This window comes from Oryctolagus cuniculus, chromosome 3 (genome assembly GCF_964237555.1).
Source record: "Oryctolagus cuniculus chromosome 3, mOryCun1.1, whole genome shotgun sequence".
NCBI lineage: Eukaryota > Metazoa > Chordata > Mammalia > Lagomorpha > Leporidae > Oryctolagus > Oryctolagus cuniculus.
In genome coordinates, this window is record NC_091434.1 from 73,334,938 (window position 1) to 73,358,857 (window position 23,920).

The window sequence follows — 23,920 nt, forward strand, 5'->3', positions numbered from 1 at the left end:
ACCAGGGGATTCCAATTTAATCCCATCAAGGTGGCATGTACCAATGCCATCTCACTAGTCCCAGTGATCAATTTCTGTTCACAATTGATCATAATGAAAGGACTAAGAGTCAAAGAGATCACATAAACAAGACTAGTGTCTGCAAATACTAACCGATAGAATAAAAAAGGGAGAGAATGATCAACATGGGAAGCAGGATACACATCAGACTGGTAGAATGGCAGATGTCCTAAGCAGCACTCTGGCCTCAGAGTCAGCCCTTAAGGCATTTGGATCTGGCTGAAGAGCCCATGAGAGTATTTTAGGCATGGAAAGCCAAGACACTGTGGCAAAAACAAACAAACAAACAAACAAACAAACAAAAAAACCAAAATAAAACCACCAAACCTAAATGAAAGATCTCTGTGAGTGAGATCCCAGTGGAAAGAATAGGTCATCAAAGAAGGAGGTAACTTTCTCTGAAGGGAGGAGAGAACTTCCACTTTGACTATGACCGTGTCTAAATATGATCAGTCGGTAAACTCAAAAGGCCTCCATAGCCTTGGCAACTCATGACAAGAGCCTAAGGTGATTCTGATACCATAAACAAGAATGTCAATTTGCTAAGTCAACAACAGGAGTCACTGTGCACTTACTCCTCATGTAGGATCTCTGTCCTTAATGTGCTGTACATTGTGATTTAATGCTATAACTAGTACTCAAACAGTATTTTGCATTTTGTGTTTTGCTGTGGGTGCAAACTGTTGAAAACTTTACTTAATATACGCTAAATTGATATTCTGAATATAAAGAGAATTGAAAATTAATTTTGATGTGAATGGAAGGGGAGAGGGAGCGGGAGAGGGGAGGGTTGCGGGTGGGAGGGAAGTTACGGGGGGGAAAAGCCATTGTAATCCATAAGCTGTAGTTTGGAAATTAATATTCATTAAATAAAAGTTAAAAAAAAACAAAGTGGAAGTTCTCTCCTCCCTTCAGAGAAAGGTACCTGCTTCTTTGAAGACCTATTCTTTCCACTGGGATCTCACTCACAGAGATCTTTCATTTAGTTTTTTTTTTCTTTTTTTGCCACAGTGTCTTGGCTTTCCATGCCTAAAATACTCTCATGGGCTCTTCAGCCAGATCCAAATGCCTTAAGGGCTGACTCTGAGGCCAGAGTGCTGCTTAGGGCATCTGCCATTCTATCAGTCTGCTGTGTATCCTGCTTCCCATGTTGGATCATTCTCTCCCTTTTTTATTCTATCGGTTAGTATTTGCAGACACTAGTCTTGTTTATGTGATCTCTTTGACTCTTAGTCCTTTCATTATGATCAATTGTGAACAGAAATTGATCACTGGGACTAGTGAGATGGCATTGGTACATGACACCTTGATGGGATTAAATTGGAATCCCCTGGTATGTTTCTAACTCTACCGTTTGAGGCAAGTCAGCTTAAACATGTCCCAAATTGTACATCTCTTCCCTCTCTTATTCCCACTCTTTTATTTAACAGATATCACTTTTCAGTTAAATTTAAACAACCAAGAATAATTATGTGTTAATTACAGAGTTCAACCAATAGTATTAAGTAGAACAAGATAAAGTATTAAATTGTACATCAACAGTCAAGACAAGGGCTGATCAATTCACTGTTTCTCATAGTGTCCATTTCACTTCAACTGTTTTCCTTTTTGGTGCTCGGTTAGTTGTTACCGATCAGGGAGAATATATGATATTTGTCCCTTTGGGACTGGCTAATTCACTCAGCATGATGTTTTCCAGATTCCTCCATTTTGTCGCAAATGACAGGATTTCATTTTTTTTTACTGCTGTATAGTATTCTATAGAGTACATGTCCCATAATTTCTTTATCCAGTCTATTGTTGATGGGCATTTGGGATGGTTCCAGGTCTTAGCTATTGTGAATTGAGCTGCAATAAATATTAAGGTGGAGACAGCTTTTGTGTTTGCCAATTTAATTTCCTTTGGGTAAATTCCCAGGAGTGGGATGGCTGGATTGTATGGTAGGGTTATCTTCAGGTTTCTGAGGAATCTCCAGACTGACTTCCATAGTGCCTTGACCAGTTTGCATTCCCACCAACAGTGGGTTAGTGTCCCTTTTTCCTCACATCCTCTCCAGCATCTGTTGTAGGTAGATTTCTGAATGTGAGCCATTCTAACTGGGGTGAGGTGAAACCTCATGGTGGTTTTGATTTACATTTCCTTGATTGCTAGTTTTTTTGTTTGTTTGTTTGTTTGTTTTTGACAGGCAGAGTGGACAGTGAGAGAGAGAGACAGAGCGAAAGGTCTTCCTTTTGCAGTTGGTTCACCCTCCAATGGCCGCCGCGGCCGGTGTGCTGCGGCTGGCGCACTGTGCTGATCCAAAGCAAGGAGCCAGGTGCTTCTGGTCTCCCATGTGGGTGCAGGGCCCTAGGAATCGAGCCATCCTCCACTGCACTTCCAGGCCATAGCAGAGAGCTGGCCTGGAAGAGGGGCAACTGGGACAGAATCCAGCACCCCGACCGGCACTAGAACACAGTGTGCCGGCGCCGCAAGGTGGAGGATTAGCCTATCGAGCCACGGCGCCAGCTTGATTGCTAGTTGCAAGGTGTCTGGCAAGTAACAAATCTTCCCAGGCAGGCAAATCAATCAATTCACAAGCTTTTATTGGGATTCCACTCCCGGACGAGGTTCTCTGGTCCCAACAGAGCAACAGAGTGGGGGCCGTGGAAGACACACATCAGAGATTGGAAGGCTCTTTTTATAGATTCAGGGCATGGGGCTTACATGTTGAGGCGGGTCTGATCATCATTGGTTGACCTTTAAGCATCCGCGGTGACCTTGACAAGGACTTTTCTTCCCTGGAAGTACAGGTAGGGGCTCTCCATTCCCAGAAGTATAGGCCTTCCCTCCTTGTGGATACCAAAGCTACCATCCCAACCTTTTGATGATAGAAAAGGGGGCGACGATTAATCTCTCTGGCTACTTCCTGCTGACTGGGGACGTCGTCTACAGGGGCCCACTGAGGGTATCTTGGGGCTCTGCAAGGACAGGCATGTATGGATGGAGAAGCATCTGGTTGACTGCCTGGTTGCTGAAGACCTTGTTTCATTCCATTGTCACCTGCTGTAAACACTTAAACAGACACTGTAGTATACAAGTCAGGGTGAGAACAACAACCAATCATCTTAAGAGTGGCATTAACTGGGTAATGAAAGGATTTCATAGAGGACAGGAAATGAGGGGGGTCTCTGGACCCTTGTGAGGATTGTTTGATGGATGTGGTTTAAATCTTATCCCAGCCAAATCCGGGAGAAAGGCCACTCAACTTTTGCAGGTAAAGAAGTTTGTCTGTAGAGAAATTCTGAATAATCATACAAATTAAGTGGAGGAGAAGGCCATCAAAACACAGGTTGGAAGTAGAGTCATTGATGTTAGAGTAGAGGCTATGATTCCAAAGAAATGAGGCCCAAGTGGGCTAGACAGAGTGTAGAACAAAGGACAGAGTCATTATTGGAGAACCCAAGAAAGATACTATCTAAGCCACAACTAAGTTTTCTGATTGAGGGGCAAATAGAACCTGACAGAAGGGGCTTGATAATAATCTGGTGGGCTTTAGGCCTTGTAAGTTAAGAGGCCCAGACCTATCTCTTCATAGGGTACATTATAAGGGAGGTGCGAACCTCCTTGGGGAAGGCACCCTGTTGACTTCCATTACCTAGCTGGTCTGGGAGGAGAGCTGGCCAGGTAAAGGCGGGTGGCAATTCTAACAGGAAATTTACAGTTCTGCCTGCAATGTTACTGACCTTACTTGGCCATCCCCTCAGCTGCGGTGTTCACTTTGGAAGCCGGGCTGAGTGAAGGGCTTTTCAGCTTGGAGCCAGCAAGATCTGTGGCTCTGACCTGGGTGTCCTTTGACTCCAGGGCAGTTCCATTTCCAGTGATCCAACTCTTGGCTGGCAGAGCTGCCAGGGCGCTTCGTAAGCTGACTCCTGCTGAAGCCCAGGCTTACCACATTGAAAGCCATTGCAGTGGACTAGCCTGTTGGGTCTCCTTGAGGGCAGATCACTGTGCAGAACAGCCATTAATAGGTCTGCCACCTATCTTTACATTTCTGATGCCTAGCTTTCTTTTCGTCCTGGTTTTTGTTAAAGCAGACCAGAGGATGCAAGTCAATGGGGTGCTGAAGTCCCACCTCTAATCTTTCTGGCCTAAACTAGAAGTCTACAGTCACAGGCATGTTCTGCTAGTAGTTTTTCTGAGGTAGATAATGCCCATGAGGAAAGCTATGCCCTTGCTTTAAAACTTTCTTATCCTTTGTTTGGTCTGAAAGGGAGGTCTTGCCTGTTTACTGTGCCCATGATGAAGTAAACCTAGCTGGTTTCGGGACCATCTGCAAGGTGTCTGGCATGTAACAAATCTTCCCAGGCAGGCGAATCAATCAATTCACAAGCTTTTATTGGGATTCCGCTCCCGGACGAGGTTCTCTGGTCCCAACAGAGCAACAGAGCAGGGGCCGGGGAAGTCATGTGTCAGAGATTGGGAGGCCTCCTTTTATAGATTCAGGGCATGGGGGTTAAAGGTTGAGGCAGGTCTGATCCTCATTGGTTGACCTTTAGACATCTGCGGCGACCTTGACAAGGACTTTTCTTCCCCGGAAGTACAGGTACGGACTCCATTCCCGGAAGTGTAGGCCTTCCTTCCTTGTGGATCCCAAAGCTACCATCAGTGATCTTGAACATTTTTTCATGTGTCTGATGGCCATTTGGATTTCCTCTTTTGAAAAATGTCTATTGAGATCCTTGGCCCATCTCTTAAGTGGGTTGCTTGTTTTGTTGTTGTGGAGTTTCTTGATCTCTGTAGATTCTGGTTATTAATCCTTTATCTGTTGCATAGTTTGCAAATACTTTTTCCCATTCTGTCGGTTTCCTCTTCACTTTCCTTTTTCTTTTGCAGTACAGAAACTTCTCAATTTGATGTAATCCCAATTGTTAATTTTGGCTTTGACTGTCTGTTCTTCTGGGGTTCTTTCCAAGAAGTCTTTGCCGGTGCCTATATCTTGCAGGGTTTCTCCAATGTTCTCTAATAATTTGATGGTGTCGGGTTGTAGATTTAGATCTTTAATCCATGTTGAGTGGATTTTTGTGTAAGGTGTAAGGTAGGGGTCTTGCTTCATGCTTCTGCACGTGGAAATCCAGTTTCCCCAGAACCATTTGTTGACTAGACTGTCCTTGCTCCAGGAATTGGTTTTAGATCCTTGATCAAATATAAGTTGGCTGTAGATGTTTGGATTGATTTCTGGTGTTTCTATTCTGTTTTATGTATTATAATTGATGTTTCTTTGTTGAGTTTTCCTATTTATAAACTGTTGTCCTATTTTCCTTGAGTTCCTTAAAATATTTTTTAAAAATTTGTTGAATGTATTTGTAATTGCTGTTTTTAAGTCTTTTAGATAAATCTGACAGGTGACCTACACAGGGCCAGCTTCTAGTGATTCTTTTTTTGCCTCATGATTTTAGGTAATACTTGACTATTTCTTCTCATGTCTTGTGATTACTTTCTTTGAATATTAGACATTATACAAAATATTTTGTAGTAATTCTAGCTTATGATTTTTCTCCTGCTGGTTGCAGATGGTAATTTTTTGTTTGAATATTTTGGCACCTTAGATTTAACCTGTGGAATCTTTCTTCCCTATAATTTATAGCTACTAATATCTCTGCTCAGCCTATTTCTTTTTTCTTTTTTCTTTTTCTTTTTCTTTTTTAGACAGAGTTAGACAGTGAGAGAAAGGTCTTCCTTTTCCGTTGGTTCACCCCCCAAGTGGCCACTATGGCCGGCGTGCTGTGGCCAAAGCCAGGAGCCAGGTGCCTCCTCCTGGTCTCCATGTGGGTGCAGGGCCCAAGGACCTGGACCATCCTCCACTGCCTTCTCAGGCCACAGCAGAGAGCTGGACTGGAAGAGGAGCAACTGGGACAGAACCAGTGCCCCAAATGGGACTAGAACCTGGTGTGCTGGTGCCGCGGGTGGAGGATTAGCCTAGTGAGCCACGGTGCTGGCCTTATTTTTTATTCTTATTGTATTATTTTAATACATAAATCAAAAAGGATTCATTTGCTTTTATGTAACTCAGTGGTCAGATAGTTATTTGCCAGAAATTATATTCTAACACATTGCACCTGTCATTCTTGTGTCTCTATTTATGAATCTATATATGGATTAGGGTGGGGGCATCTTTAAATTGCATGCAGTTGTCAAGTCTGTTTCACTTCTGTTTTTTTTTTCTCTGGACCTTCTTAGGTCCACCATATGAACCACATATCAGTCCAATCAGACAGAGATGTATGGAGAGTTTATGTTGCTCCTCCATGGCTCTCTCATTTCCAAGAACTCCCTGTTAAAGTTCTGCATTATTTGATGACACTATTATCCAACAGGGGTTGTAGCTTCAGCTGATAGAGTTGCTGACTTTGCCTTAGCAGAGCTGCTGATTACCAGCAGTGCTGCTTTTACTGATAGCATAGCACTGCATGGGTTTCCACTTTATACTCCAAGCAAGTCAGCCCTCTTTAGCAAATTAGGCTCTTGGCTTTTTAGGGCTGTCCTAACTCTGGCACTATTAACACCCTGACTAAGTTGGGGAAAGGGAGTTACGCTGGATAATAAAGTTTATATAAAGTCCTAGCATTTTTTAATGAATAAATATTTTTCTATTTATTTGCCTTTAGCAAATTTCCAGATCCCTGAAAGAGTTGGTTACAAAAATTTTATCAAGAAGTTTTACATTTGTTTGTGGCAGAGAGGATTTGCCAACCTCTTCACTATACTGGAACCACATAACCACTGGCTGGGTGTTTCTAAATGCTAAAATTCCATCTACTAATGAATATATTCATATCATATTTCTTTTTAATAATTTTATTTATATATTGAGAACAGTTTCATGTATATTATATATACAATTCTAAAAAGATAGTGATAGTTCCCACACTCCATCCCTCCCCTGTCAATCCCCCTTCTTCCTTCCTTTCTTTTATTTTCTTTTAATTTTTGCAATAACATAATTTCAGTTTATTTTATAATCTCAGGCTTAACAGAGTACTAACCATAATGTTCAAGAAGTAAAATGTAGAATAACAATTATTCCATAGGAGTATAGACAATGGCTTACAGCAATAATCAAATCATAAGATGTCAGTTTCATTCTTGTACTTTTTTGTATTCTATATTAATTATCACATATCAAAGAAAACATATGACATTTGTCTTTTGGGAACTAGTTTATTTCACTAAGCATAATGACCTCCTGTTGCATCCATTTTGTTGCAAAAGATGGGATTTCATTCTTTCTTTCATGGCTGAGTAATATTCCACTGTGTATATATATACCACTTTTTCTTTATCTAGTCATCAGTTGATGTGTTGATTCCATATATCAGCTATTTTGAATTGAGCTACAATAAACCTGGTGTACATATAACTCTTTCATATGCTGGTGTCATTTAGTTTGGATACATTTCCAGGAAAGGGATGGTGAGGTCATATGGAATACCTGTTTTCAGCTTTCTGAGAAATCTCCCTACTGTCTTCTATAATGGTTGTACTAGTTTACATTCCTACCAACAGTATATTAGGATACCTTTTTCTCCACATCCTTGCCAGCATTTATTATGTTTTGATTTTTGGATGATAGCCATTCTAACTGGTGTGAGGTAAAACATCATTGTGGTTTTTATTTGCATTCCCTGATGGCTAGTGATCCTGAGTCAGTTGGCCATTCGAATTTCATCCTTTGAAAAAATGCCTGTTCATGTCCTTTGCCCATTTCTTAACTGAGTTTTTGTTTTGTTGTTATTACATTTCTTAAGCTCTTTTTCTAACCTAGATATTAACCCTTTATCAGATCCATAGTTTGCAAATATTTTCTCCCATTCTGTCAGTTGCCTCTTCACTTTCTTGAGTGTTTCCTTTGCTGTACCAAAGCTTCTTAGCTTGATGTAATCTTATTTGTCTATTTTTGCTTTTATTGCCTGTGCTTACATTTCTTTTGATCATTTTGAATAAAATGAAATACTTGCTGGGCAAAAACACTTATTTGTAATTGTTTGAAGTGTTTCAAACTTGGTTTACTCTCTACAATCTACTTATCATAACACTTAGTATACTCAATTTGCAAATTGTTTATTTAATTATCCTAAAACCCTACTGAACTGTATGCTCCATTATTGTAGGGACAATTTTCTTTTGTTCATCAATTATATTCCTAGGGTTTAGCTTAGCCTAATTGTATTAAGAAGTACTTAGAGTTATTAATAAGTATTTGCTATGTAAGTAAATTTTTCATGTTCTGTTCCTAGTCTCATGTAGATGACATTGTGTTGAGAGACTATAGGAAAGGGCTTAGGGAATGCAGAAGGCATGTTAACTGTAAGTCTACATCTAAGTAATTAGTCAACAGTGTCTTCTGTACTTAGGAAAGCACAGTATTTTCTCAAAAAGAGTGAGCATTTACCTTATTAGTATTATATTTAATGAGTCCAAAACTTATTTTTAAAGAGCACTTAACATGTAATTATAATTTTACATGGTTAGTGTAAAGGGGTGGGAAGGCCAGAGCTGGAAATTTTAATCCTGTCTCTGTGAATAACTGGTTGAATACTATCTTCTCTGGGTCTCCATTTTTCATTTGTAAAATGAGAAAGTTGGACTATTTTATTGGTTTTCAAACCCAGCTGGGCAGGAGAATAACCTGTGAACATTGTTCTGTTGTAAGAATCCCCAGGGCTGTGGTGTGGTAATCTGTATTTTTGAAAGCTCCAATGTTGAGTTTTTTGTAGTCAGCTGGTACTGGCAAGTGCATGATGTTTGAGAATCACTGGACTAGATGATCTCAAATATCCCTTTCACTCCTAAGCTCATTCTCTCTCATTCTTCTCAACAAAAGAGAAGCTCTTTTTGGGTTACACACTCAGGGTCACCCCAGACCTCTGTATGGGAAGTGAGTCTTTGAAGATAGAGCCTATTCACGCAAAAGAAAAGACAACTTCTGCCTTATTTTTGTGTATTCATACAAAACTTGGGATGCATGTGCTCCACAGGGTGAAGAATATAATGAGAAAAGGGAATTGGATAAAGGAAACTTACATCTTTTTTGGCTGACTGATAATTGATATAGGTAGAGAATTGCTAATTACCTAATAAATGAGGTTGGTATATATTTTGAGCACTTTTCCTTTCTGAAACTCTAAGTCTGCTATTATCTCTTCCCTTTCCCAAGCTTTAGATAAACAGTCCCTCCCAGCATGAGCTTATTTTAAAATAAATTGCATGCGAACTTGCATGCAAAGAAGGTGCACTGAGTACTGCAAACAGGATTCCTATTAACCAGATATGCATACTGTGTTCCAGGGAGTAGAAGGAAATAAACTTTAAGGAAAATGTCTGTCTAGAACACATAAGTGTTTCCACTCAAATATTGGCATTTGATTCCTCTTTGTGAGAAATAAAGACCCACCTAGGTCTCTAACGGGAAGATGAGAACAATGTGATAGTCTAAATTGTGCTACTACTGTCCTGCTATCAGAGAATGTTTCCTCTGGATGCCAAAGGCCAATTTTTGTTGAGTTAAGCTAATGCTAGGGAAGCCTGGTGTATAAAATAGCAGAACGGCTACTTTGGAAGGGAGCAGGGATGTGCTCTGTGCTCTAAGCAGAACTGTAGGTGTGTTTCCCTATTTAAGGATACTCACTGAACTCGGTGCTGTTGTTTGGCAGGTGGTATTTCTGTTCTGAAGGCAGGAAATAATAAATAATTTTAATATACAATTTCCTAGCCCAGTGATTCTCTGTCTTATTGAAATGATGAATCATTTTGTTTGACAGAAATGTCTGATAATAGGATATTTTGATTAAATTATAGTATGCAGAAATATGATGTGTCTTCTAAAATAATACATACAAAATGTGGAATAGCATATAAAATGTTTATATCTTAAATTTTTAAAAAAATCTATTTAGTTAAGAGGCAGAGAAAGAGAGCAAGAGAGCGAGAGAACAAGAGAGCAAGAGCATGCACTTCTGTCCACTGGGTCACTCCCCTCACCAAATGTCCACAAAAGCTGAAGGCTGGGCTTGGGGTCAGAATCAGGAGCAAGGAATTCAGCCCAGTCTTCCCACATTAGTAGCAGAATGAAGTTAGTTGAGTGATCACCTATATTCTTCCAGTGTTTGCTCTCACTGGAAACTGGAATTAGGAGTGAGAGAGCCAGGTATTGAATCTAGACACTCCAATGTGAGGTGTGGTTGACCTGTTGGCTACTAAGCTAAATGCTTACCCCCATGGTTATGTCATTAAACAATAAAATAAGATTCAAGATTGTGTGGAAAACAGTAGTAATATATTAGTTGATTAATTATTGGATAAGACCCCCAAAGCACAGAAAACAAAAGCAAATTTAGACAAAGGGATTATATTACACTCGGAAGCTTCTGCACATCAAAGGCAACGATCAGTAGAGTGAAAAGACAGCCAACAGAATGGAGAAAATATTTGCAAGCTACTTATCTGACAAAGGATTAATATCCACAATATATCAGCAACTCAAAAAACTCAACCACAAAAAAACCACCAATCTAGTTAACAAATGGACAAAAGACATCAATCGACAGTTTGAGAAGAAGGAATACAAATGACAAGTAGATATGTGGGAAAATGCTCAACATCACTAACCATCAGGGCAATGCAAATCAAAACCACAATGAGATATGCCCTCACCCCTATCAAATGGCTATTATCCAAAAGACAGAAAAGTAACAAATGCTGGTGAGGTGTTGGTGGGAATGTAAATTAGTGCAGCTACTGTAGAAAACAGTATGGAAAGGTCTTATAAGACAATATATTGCCGGCGCCGTGGCTTACTAGGCTAATCCTCTGCCTTGCGGCGCCGGCACACCGGGTTCTAGTCCCAGTCGGGGTGCCGGATTCTGTCCCGGTTGCCCCTCTTCCAGGCCAGCTCTCTGCTGTGGCCAGGGAGTGCAGTGGAGGATGGCCCAAGTCCTTGGGCCCTGCACCCGCATGGGAGATCAGGATAAGTATCTGGCTCCTACCATCAGATCAGCGCAGTGCGCCTGCCGCAGCACGCCGGCCGCGGCGGCCATTGGAGGGTGAACCAACGGCAAAAGGAAGACCTTTCTCTCTGTCTCTCTCTCTCTCTCTCACTGTCCACTCTGCCTGTCAAAAAAAAAAAAAAGACAATATATTTTCCCAGCAATCCCACTACTGGGTATATACCCGAAAGACATAAATACGTTGTATTGAAGAGATACTTAAACTACCATGTTCATAGCAGCACTGTTCACAATAGCCACAATATGGAATCAACCAAGGTGTCCATCTTCAGATGAATGGATAAAAAAAGTGAATATGATTCAGCTATTAAAAAGAATGAAATTCTAACATTTGCATCAAAATGGATTCAACTGGGGGACATCATATTGAGTGAAATAAACCAGATACAGAAAGACAAATATCACATGTTTATATATGAGAGCTAAAATTTCAAAAGAAAAAGGAATCAAAAGACAAAAAAAAAAAGAGAAAGAAATGCTGTCAATATACTTTTGCCAACTGTGTTTTATGTCCTTGTCAAACATATAGTTAGAATGATATAGGGGCCGGCACTGTAGTGTAGCAGATAAAGCTACCACCTGCAGTTCTGGCATGCCATGTGGGCGCCCGTTCAAGTCTCAGCTGCTCTGCTTCTGATCCAGCTCTCTGTTATGGCCTGGGAAAGCAGTAGAAGATGGCCAAAGTCCTTGGGCTCCTGCACCCATGTGGGAAGGCCTGAAAGAAGCTCCTGGCTCCTAGCTTCGGACTGGCACATCTCCAGCCATTGCAGCCAATTGGGGAGTGAACCAGCGGATGGAAGACATCTCTCTCTCCCTCTCTCTCTCTCTCTCTCTCTCTCTCTCTGCATCTCCTTCTCTGTGTAACTCTGACTTTCAAATAAGTAAATAAATCTTTAAAAATTATATAATACAATATTTTAGTTTAAATGACGTGACAAACTTAAAATTTCCTATTAAGGCTGGCATTGTGGTGTAGTGGATTAAGCCACCACCTGCAATGCTGCCATCCCATATATGTGCCAGTTTGTGTTTCAGCTGCTCTACTTCCAATCTGGCTCCCATTAATATAACTGGGAAAGCAACAGAAGACGGCCCAAGTACCTGGGCTCCTGTCACCCAGTTGGGAAACCTGGATGAAGCTCCTGGTTCCTGACTTTGGCCTGGCCCAGCCCAGGTCATTGCAGCCATTTGGGGAGTGAATCAGCAGTTGGAAGATCTCTATTTCTTTGTCTGCATCTCTCTCTCTCTCTTTGTACCTTCGTCTGTTAAGTAGATAAATGAATCCTCAGAATGGTACTGTATATGAGTGAAATTGACATTTTTTTTCATTTGATTATTGTTTATAATTCTTGCCTATATTCCTGATGAACCGTGGTCTTTTTACTTGTTGAACTCTTTATTTAGTGGAGCACTGAGCCTTTGACTGCAATGTAAATTAAAAACATGTTATCTGAAAAGTTAAGAGATAGAAAGAAAGGAAGGGATGAAGGAAAGCATCATTATATTCTCAGAATTATATCTATGAATTACATTGGCTCTGTTTTCTTTATATTAATAAAACTAGCAACACATAAAACCAGACACAGGAAAATTATTTGAAATGTATAGAGGGGCGGTGCTGTGGCTTAGCTGGTAAAGCCACCACCTGCAGTGCCAGCATCCCACATGGTTGCCGGTTCGAGTCCCGGCTGCTCCACTTCTAATCCATCTCTCTGCTATGGCCTGCGAAAACACTGGAAGATAGCCCAGGTCCTTGATCTCCCTAACTGAGCTATTTTATCTTTTGCCTTACCCAGTCTGTTATTAAGGCTTTCCACCACATTTTTTGTTCTATTGAATTCCTCATTTCTAATATTTCTTCTTGATTTCTCTTTAAAATTTGAGTTTCATGGAAAAATTCTATTCATGTTGTGTATAGATTTCTTTAATTTGTGGATTTGCTTCTGATTACTTCTATGTATAACAACAATAAATTGTTTGAATTGTGTTTTTGGCATTTCCTCAATCTCTTCATCCTTTTTTTTAAAGATTTATTTACTTATTTGAAAGGCAGAGTTACACAGAGAGAGAGGTAGAGCCAGAGAGAGAGACTTCTTCCATTCTGCTGGTTCACTTTCAAATGTCCACAATGGCCAGAGCTGAGCTGATCTGAAGCCAGGAGCCAAGATCTTCTTCCGGGTCTCCCATGTGGGTGCAGGGGCCCAAGGACTTGGGCTGTCTTCTGCTTTCTCAGGCTATAGCAGAGAGCTGGATTGGAAGTAGAGAAGCCAGGTCTTGAACTGACTCCCATATGAGACGGCAGCGCTTGAAGCCAGGGCTTTAATCCGCTGCACCGCAGTGTCGGCCCCCAATCTCTTCATCTTTACATTCTAGTATTGAATGTTGTTGTGTTCTTTTGGGGGCATAATGTTGTTTTTTATTCTTGTTTCTTGAATTTCTGTGTTTAATTTTAGGCATTTGTGGAGATGCTTGTTGTTTTTTTCCCCATTTGATGGCTCTTATTTTTGGATTATATTTCCGTGGCTTAGTGGAGTGTCTGTTCTTTCAGTGAATACCCAGAGGCATGTGCTGGATATGGCCAGGGAGTGCTGTTCAGTGCTCCACAGTGAGCAGAGTGTCCAAGGTGACTCCCCAGTTGGGCATGGTAAATCTCTCTTTTTTTAATCAGAAGGGAGGGTTTGATCATCTCTAGTAGTCTCATACTCACCTCCTCCCCTCCAATGAGACCAATGCCCTGGTGCTAGCTCCAGTGGATGCAATATTCATCGGTGCTGCCCCAGGAACTACACAACAGATCTGTGCAGTCCTCAGTGTGAGCACGGTACCTGCAGCAATGATCCTTATCAGACAAACAGGGAGCCCCGAGAGTGCAGAGCCACCCACAGTTACTGCCCAGAGACCCAATCACACCCTGCACCCTCCCATGCCACCATAGTGTTTTCACAATCCCAGCACACAATGCTCCCACAATCATGAGTGCTCAGCCCCTGTCGGTTCTCCCAGCCAGTCTCAGGCATCTCCTCTCCTGGTTTCTGGGTGCCTGAACAAAAGCTGGCACAGCTGTTACATATGTCCAAAATGGTGCCAACCCTCTCAGCTAGTTACAGGACTCTGGTGCCAGGGAGAGAGAAATGTGCCCCTTCTATTCCCCTCTAGATTGGCAGGTACACTGTCCCCAACAGGGCTCCAAGCCAGACTCATGCCATGCTCATCCCATTGCTTTATCACCAGTGGCTTGGGGTGCTGCGGTCTGGTTTCACATCACTCTTCAAAGCTGGTGTGGAGGCACTCAGCTGCTGGGATTCTATGTTGTGCATGTGTTCATGCTGCACATCCACACCCTCCACATACATCCCTCTAACTTGCGCTGTTTCCTTAGCAATTTTCTCCCTAACTCTTCCCTGAGATTACACACACTCCACTTTTTAAACTATCTTCCTCTAGACTAGAGCAGTAAGTTCCCTTCATATTCCACCATCTTGGAATCCCCTGTGGCCATTTTTAAAATCTTAAAAAAAAAAAAGAACTACTCAGTGTATGTTTATATCTGTTGAATTTATAAATGAATTACTGAACACAGACTATCTGTCCAGCACTATTCTAGGAACAGATCATAGAATTATGAACAAGACAAAACTTAAAAGTATAATGGCAGGGATTTTTTTTTGTTATGTTTGTTTATTGCCATTTCCCAAGTGCCCATAATGGTGCCCAGCATATAATAGTTGTTTGGTGAACACTCATTGAATAAATAAATGACTGGATGAATAAGTGAATGAAAGCAGATGCCATCCCCGCCCTCATGGAGCGCTGTCTGGGTGAATGGAAAGGTAGATAGCAAATAGTCTGAAGTGTGATTATCATATTAGGAAAGAGTGCTTTGGAAGTAATGCTAGGACTGTAGCTTTTTTTTAAATTTTAAACGATTTCTTTGAGAGGCAGAAGGAAACAAAGATGAAGAGATCTCATCTATGGGCTCGCTTCCCTAATGCTTGTAATGATCAAGGCTGGTCCAGAAGAGCTCATCTTATGGTTAAACAGAAAGGGAAGTGATCCAGTAAATCCTTTCTTTACTTCAATGGGTTGATAGCGGGAGGCAGTTGTGACTTCAGCATTATATCTGGTGAACCTCATATTTAGAAATATTATGTAGCATCATCAAATGACAACCCTCATAACATTTGATTGCTCACACCTGCAAGCTTTTTTTGAATTATGAAGGGTAATAAAGAATTTCATCAGGGAGCAGCATTTGGCTTGGGTTTTAACATTTGGGTAAAATGGACTGAGGAATGTGGAGTTCATCCCAGACTGTGGAGCAGATATCTGGCATATGGGAGATGACTTTAAGCTCTCATTGACCATCTATGTGGAGCTCAACAAAGGCAAGTGAGAGCTGCCTTTGCCCTAGTATGGCAATTGCTGAGTGACCTGGAAATTTCACACCATGTGTGCACGTTCATGGCTGTAAGCGTAGACTGGACTTAGCTCCTGATCCAGGATAGGGCAGTGGATTGGCTCTGCTCACCTGAGGCTTTTCAGCAAATTGTATTGCCCATTGTTTAATATATTTCCCATAATTTCACAGAAGTACATTTTTATCTGAAATTAGTAAACCTGTTTAGATTTCTGTATAATTGTTTTGTTTGAAGAAACAAAAGTATTGCCACATAATGTAAATTAAATTTGACTTGGTCTTGGTTAGGCTGGGCCTCAAACAAAATTTACTTTGTAATGAGGTGGGCTTAGTGTTTGGGAGACCCAAATATTCAAGACTGAACATGTATTATCATGTTTCTTAGATTAACGGACAGTAATCTAATCCATTAAATTTATTTGTAAAACAACAAAAATTCCGATCCTAAAAACCAAGCTACAAACAATTCTGGCTTGATGAAACTGGGATGCCAAGTCTTGTGAGAGTAAAACATTGCCTACAAAGGCCTTCACGGACTAGGCATTACAAGAAGCATATTTTAATTTTGAATGTTGTAACAAAGAGGCTCGTGCTTTGAAAAGAATATTGCAATTCAGCTCCCAAATGTGTAGCACTTGGTGCTGACACTATGTGAGGTCCCCAGTCAGCCTTCCAGGAGCATTTGAGTGAATGGCTGAATCAATGACTGCCTTCACAGACTCCCACCAACATTCTGCTATCTACCTAAGAGTAGTGAAGCAAAATGACAGGTTTCTCCAATTGAAATTGATTTTATAGTTCATCAGAGACCTAATGTAAATCTCATTATTTTAAAGTCTAGTTTTAAAGTCAAAATAATGACTTTAAAATTATAATGCTTTAAGTTGTGGCTTCTGTAGCTATAAAAAGTTAGAGATTTCACTTATTATTTAATCCATGCTCTTGGAAATCCAACCAGGTTTAATGGCTAGGATCCAACCTATTGCATGTCTGTGATATTTAAAGTAAAAATTTAGTGTTTCCTGTATGAGCATTGGATCCAACTGTGTTTAATAATAAAGCAAGAGCAAGTAAAGCAAAACAAACAATCAAAATGATGAAACTGGGGTTGGGCAGTTTGTACACTGGTTAAGATGCTGCTTTGGATGCCGGCATCTCCTATTGGAGTTCTTAGATTTGAATTTTACTCTCCTTCTGGTTCTAGCTTCTTGCTAATGCTCAGCCTGGAAAGTACTTGGGTGTCTTCACCCATGTGGGCCTGCTCAAGCCTGGCCCAGCCCCAGATATCGAAGGTATTTGAGGAGTGAATCAGCAAATAGGATATCTCTCTATCTCTCTTCCTTTGAAATAAATAAAAAAATTAATTTAAAACTTGAAAGCTAATATGATATATAAGAAAATAGGATTTGGGGGCTGGTGCTGTGGGGTAGCAAATAAAGCCACCACCTGTGATGCCGGCATTCTATAAGGGGGCCCCTTCAAGACTTGGGTGCTCCATTTTGGATCCAGCTCCCTGCAAATGTGCCTGGGAAAGCAGCAAAAGATGACCCAAGTGCTTGGGCCCTTGCACCTGTATGGGAGACCTGGAAGAAGCTCCTGACACCTGGCTTTGATCTGGCCTAGTCCCGGCTGTTGTGGCCATTTGGTGAGTGAACCTGCAGATGGAAGATCTCTCCCTCTCTCTTTCTCTGTATCTTCCTCTCTCTGTGTAACTCTGACTTTCAAATAAATAAATCAATTTTTAGAGAAAAATGAAGAAGAAAATATGATTTGACAAACATTATCTTAAGCAAAAGTGTGGTTTGGTATTTGCCTCTGGACAAATTACCCCTAATCCCTTTCATTCGCTATCTGAAAGAGAACTTGATGGTAAGTGCTGAAACCCACAGCAAATATTTTGTACAATGCAAAAGCAAGGAACATTGGTCAGCATCATCTGAGAACAGGCGCGACTCTTCCCACATCTCCCATCTGACCCTGAATTCCTGCTTCCTATTCTCTTTCTTCGCTGTTCTTCCTGCTCCTTGCTTATTGTCTCTTTACAATTCTCATCATCTTTATTGCTGAATCATCTCCTTTATTTTATTAAGTCATTTTCTGCTCCTTCCATTTTCCTTTGAAATAAAAAATATGCATGCAAAGCCATTGCAAAGTGCATTTCCTGTTTTTGTTTAGAAACACTTATGTGGGGCTATATTGGGTGTAGGTTATTTTGAGAATCCAAAGCAGAGGCACAGCTCTCCCTCCCTCTGAAGGTCCTTTATCCAAAACACCTTAAAGTGAAGCATACCTGGAATTCCTGGATGAGAGCTCTGCCTGGAAAATCAACTTTTCTATCTTTAGTGTTTTAATATTGGTTAATTCTGCTGAGTGCTCTGAACCAGTTTCTCTGACTCTTGCCTCAATTTTAACCCTGTGGTCTCAGCTATTTACATAGTCTGTGGGCTGCATATCCATATACCGAATCTCTTTCTCTCTCTCTTTTTTTAAAGAATTATTTTATTTATTTGAAAGACAGAGTTACAGAGAGAGAGGTAGACTCAGAAGAGAGAGAGAGAGAGGTCTTCCATTCTGCTGGTTCACTCCCCAAATGACCGCAACGGCCAGAGCTGAGCTGAGCCGAAGCCAGGAGCCAAGAACTTCTTCCAGGTCTCCCACGTGGGTTCAGGGGCCCAAGCACTTGAGGCATCTTCTACTGCTTTCCCAGGCCATAGCAGGGAGACCTGGACCGGAAGAGGAGCAGCCGGGATTCAAACCGGCACCCATATGGGATGCCAGCAACGCAGGCTGGGGATTTATTCCACTGTGCCACAACGCTGACCCCTCTTTCTCTTTTTTTAATACTGACTTCCCAGACTTGTCTGTTACTGGAAGCACTGACTGCCCACTTACCCTTGGATAGTACTGAATCTAGCCTTTTCATTTTTTTAAAAAAGATTTATGTGTTTATTTGAAGGGCAGAGAGAGAGAGAGAGAGAGAGAGAGAGAGAGAAAATCTTCCATCCACTGGTTCACTCCTCAAATAGCCCAAATGGTCAGGGCAGCAGACAGAAACACCTTCCAGGTCTCCCATGTGGGTGCAGAGGCCCAGGCACTTGGGCCATCTTCTGCTGCTTTTCCAGGCACATTAGCAGGGAGGTGGATCACAAGCAGAGCAGCCAAGACTCAAACCAGTGCGCATATGGGATGCCAGCATCACAGGCTTAACCTGCTATGCCACTTTGCCAGCCCCAAGTCTAACTTGAAAACCAAGGTTTCTCCTACTTTGTTGCCAGAATTGCAAATGGAATTGAGAGCAGTATGATATAATAGAGAAAAAATCACTAGACTCCTGTCAGAAGCCCTGGGGTTTCAATACTATCTTTCTAGTTATTAGCATTTTCTACATTGGAAATATCACTTAATTTCTCTGACTCTTTTATTCCTCAATCCCAAAATAGCAGCAAAAATTCTCTTTGGGAGAAACCCCCAGTATTTTGTTTTGTTTTGGCTTGGTTTAGTTTTTCATGCCCCCAAAACAAACAAACAAAAACCCACAAATGCTCCTTTTCCCCCACGTTAATCATGGTCCATTCCAAGAATTCTGATTATTAAGCTGAATGATCATGGTCTGTGACATTGACTTCCCCATTGTTGAGTGTAACATGCACACTTTAAGACTCTCTCTGTGCTGCTTTTCTTCCTGCTGCTTTATTGTCTGCATGTTTTGGAACTAGGAGGCTTTCAGCCTGGCCATACTGGTACCTGCTCTCTTCTCTATCTCTTCTTTGTGCTGTATGAGGATACCTCAGAAATTCATGGAAAACAGAGTTGAAAGACAGGTTTATTTTTGTTCATTTTTTTGAAACCATGCAGAGAGAGCTCTTCAAAGAGTTCATAAAAAATGTACATGATGGGGCTGATGCTGTGGCATAACAGGTAAAGCTACAGTCAGCAGCTCTGGCATTCTATATGGGTGCTGGTTCAAGTCCAGGCTGCTCCACTTCCGATCCAGCACCCTTCTAATGGGTTTGGGAAAGCAGCGGAAGGTGGCCTAAGTCCTAGGGGCTTTGCACCCCTATGTGAGACTCTGAAGACCTGGCTTTGGTCTGATGCAGCCTCAGCTGTTTCAGACATTTGGGGAGTGAACCAACAGATGGAAGATCTCTCTATCTGCCTCTGTCTCTGGTTCTCTGTAACTCTGCCTTTCAAATAAATAAATAAATCTTTAAAGAAAGAAAGTACATGATGAAAGAGCTATGCATGAATTTCAAAAATTGCTTGCACCAAAGTAAACTTATCTTTTAACTCCATTCTTCAGTAACTTGAAAAGCTTATTTTTGTGTATTTGAAAGGGAGAGAGAGTGGGAGAAGGAAGCAAACACAGAAATAGAGTGGAATCTTACCTTTACTTGTTCTGGTTTACTCCCCAAATGCCTGCAACAGTCAAGACTGAGCCAGACTAAAGCCGGGAGCCAGAAATTCATTCCAGGTCTCCCACGTGGGTGATTGGAACCCAACTACTTGAACCAACACCTGCTACCTTCCAGGTGTGCAATAGCAAGAAAATGAAATCAGAAGTGGAGGTGGAACTTGATTCCAGGTACTCTGATATGTGGTGTGGCATCTTAACTGCTGTGCCTAATGCCTATTTTTCACAAACGTTTTGAAGTACTCTTGTATAGTATGCCCATCTTCTGGCTTGGTAAGTGCTTGGTGGAAAGATGAGGCCATTAAGCTCAGATTTGACCTGTAGCTAGATCCTGAGCTCCAATCTGGTTTTCAGCACAGAAACCCTATGCTGGGCTACTGAGCACTGAATCAACAAATTACTAGTGTGGTGTTTTGCTTCCCACTGTTTTCTCAAATGTATCTTAGGACTTCAATCTTCTCGCTTAGGGTTTTTGTTTAAGATTTTTTTTTATTATTTGGGAGGTAGAGTTACAGACAGTGAGAGGGAGATAGAGAAAGTCTGCCTTTTGTTGCTTTACTCCCCAAATGGCTGCAATGACCAGAACTGCGCCGATCCGAAGCCAGGAGCCAGGAACTTCTTCCTGGTCTCCCATGTAGGTACAGAGGCCCAAGCACTTGGGCCATCCTACACTGCCTTCCCAGGCCATAGCAAAGAGCTGGATTGGAAGAGGAGCAGCTGGGACTAGAACCGGCACCTATATGGGATGTGGGCGCTGCAGGCGGAGGATTAACCTACTGTGCCACAGCCCCGGCCCCCTCGCTTAGGTTTTAGAGAAAGCTTTTACATAATAGTTCAGAACAAGTTTCTAACCGTAAACTGCTTTAGAAACTTTAGCTCCACCTTAGTCCTTCATTCTTGCCAACAAGCTTTTGTGGCTGTTCATACAATACATGCAGAAGCCTCTGATATTGACTCTGACGGGTGCTTAAACAGTGCCAGGGCTCTTGTCTAGAATCTGGCCTTGACCACTGCAGCATTGTTACTCAAAGGGCAGTCCATGTATCAGCCACATCAGCATAGCGTCTAAGATCAAAATCGCGGGTTGTAAGTACAAATCCACATTTTAACAAGATCCCCAGGGAATTACTCTGCACACGGCGGTGTGAGAGGCATTGCTGTGGTCCAGTGTCCCTCATCCTTTCTGCTGTGGTATCCTATTTTGCTCCCACAGCTGTGCTGCCTATGGCTTGGACACCCAGTAGGATGGAGGAGCAAATTGCTACAAATGGCATGCTTCCGATTCTTCTCTCAACCATGTTTGAAGAGAAGCTTGTGGTTGTGACATTATATTTTGCAAAAGGAAATGTGAACCAACACAGATTGAAGATGCCAAATATGAGTAAGCACAGGTGGAGACAGAAGTGGAGCTCAACTGAGTGGAGTTTGAGTGAGGCATGCAGATCAAGCTGTAGTGCAGAGAGGGCTTGCCTTTTAATGAGCTGACTGGTGTTGGACGCCTCTCCAGTGGACCCTTTGCTTCCAAGAGAGAAAAGTGTGTAATTGAACTTATGGATTGTTCTCTCTAGTCTACAGAAATGTGTCTGTGTTGAGTTTTCAAGGAGAGAAATACCATGAAAGTGCCTGGTGAGCTGGTCTAAACTCTGAGCAAAAGGAGTTATTGATTTTTTCACTTGCAACTTCTTATTAATATTCATTAGATTTTGGTATTATTGAACCAATGTGGTTTTTTTTTTTAAATCCTTGAATCTTTCATCTGACTTCTTTTTTGTTGAACTATTGTCTTCTTTCTTTTTCTACTTTCTTCTTTTTCAATTGTTCCTTCTTGGGGGACTAAGTTGTCATAATGGATTATCTGAAGAACATTTTTCTGGACACTAAACATTACATATGTTGGCTGCTGAGTAACATGCAAATCCTTTTTTTTGAAAGGTAACATACTGTCTCTGTGAAGAACATGGCCAGAGTTTACCCTATAAATTACAAAGTGTTCTGTGGCCTCAGTTTCATAACCTGTCTATTGGAGATGGCAGCATCTACCTCAGGGGATTGTTGCCAGGCATACATAGCAATAACAACAATGATTACAAACTTGAGCACTGAAAATTAAAGGCTTTGCCATGGGATAAATTCTCTAGTGCTTTCTTTCCCTTCACCTCGTGCTTGGTGGGGTTCTCCTGGCCTCTGCTGAAAAACGGTTTTCATCACGCCCCCTCTCCCCCCGCCCTCCCTGCCCATGTAACACTGCCCAGTCTGCCATGCCAGGCAGCCCCGCTGAGTAAATGCTCTGGAATAAACCTCAGAGACAGAATAAATCATCTCCTATGCCATGCTCCCTCCAGGTGAGGACGGAGGTCATTGCAAGAGGCATAACAAATAGTTGACATAATGTACCAAACTAATAGATTCTATAAGGAAAACTAAATGGAAAATTTTTCTTGAGTGCTCAGCACCTCTGGCTGTAGAGACAGTGGAGCCAGTGTTATTATAGATGTGGTTGAATCAATAATACTTTTTCATTCATTTCTTTTTCGTTTCACAAAAATGCCCATTTTAACCAGCAGAGAGGTAAGGAGATATTATCGAGGGCAATTTTTCATGCTCACATGGATTATATTCTGGGACAGATTGCTCTTCTAAATAGCCTCATTTTGCTTTTTTCCCCCTCTTAGAAATATAGTCAATTCTCTTCCCACAGTGTGAATTCATCTGTTAATCTATGACAATCAATTAAGTAATGAGAAAATAGAATGCTTGTAATTATGATAATCAAGCTATATGAAACCCACCCTCTTAGGTCTAATACCGACACATCTTTAAGCAATATATTAATTAAGCTGTGGATAATCGTTACAATTAGAATCAAGCTTTTACAATTTTTAAAAATCACTTAGAGAAAAAGGCAATTTTTAAAATGTATGCAGCTGTCAGTTTTTAATGCAATTACTTATCATGACTTCATGTTATTTTCATGGCTGCATAGAGAGACAATTCCAGTATGCTTTATTTTTGTGATTCCTTATTCACAACTGAACAGTTTTTGTGTTAAGAGTCTTTTTCAGGGGGCCAGCACCGTGGCTCACTTGGTTAATCCTCCTCCTGAGGTGCCAGCATCCCATATGGGCACCAGGTTCTAGTCCCGGTTGCTCCTCTTCCAGTCCAGCTCTCTGCTGTGGCCCAGGAGTGCAGTGGAGGATGGCCCAAGTGCTTGGGCACCTGCACCCACATGGGAGACCGGGAGGAAGTACCTGGCTCCTGGCTTTGGGTCGGCGCAGTGCGCCCAGCCGTATCGACCATTTGGGGGGTGAACCAACAGAAGGAAGGCCTTTCTCTCTGTCTCTGTCTCTCTGTCTCTTTCTCTCACTGTCTAACTCTATCTGTCAAATATAAATTTTAAAAAAAGAGTCTTTTTCAGCTGTTTTCTATTTCTGTAGGTCAGAGGTTGGCAAATTTTCCCCATAAAGGGACATGCTTAAGTATTTAAGCTTTGCAAATGAAGAAGGAAAATTGAAGATACATATAAGTACTTAATGTAACAAGAAAGAAAATAAGTTTCCACTGTTTTTGTGTTGATTGGATTCTAAGTAAACTAATAATTGAATGAATTTTTTTGCATTGTATGTGAGGACCTCAAAAAGTTAATGGAAAATAGAATTAAAAGATAAGTTTATTGTGGAACAAACACATTTTTGAAATTATCAGGTGCTTTTTTTCAAAATAATTGTCCATGAATTTTTGAAGTAACTTTACACAACTCCAGATAAAAGGAATGGAATTCTTACTATTTGGACAGCATTTTGCTTAGCTGGGTTTCTATGTTAGTCTCTGCCATGAAAATGTGTTTATGGGAAGCAGGCTGTTGTAAGTCAGAATGCAGGTTGGCAATCCTCGTTTCAGATCAGTGTTCTCTACTGCAAGGTGCACCAGAATCAACTGCTGGGCTTGCTGAACTAGACTGCTGAGCACACCCTCCAGTTTCTGTGGGGCCT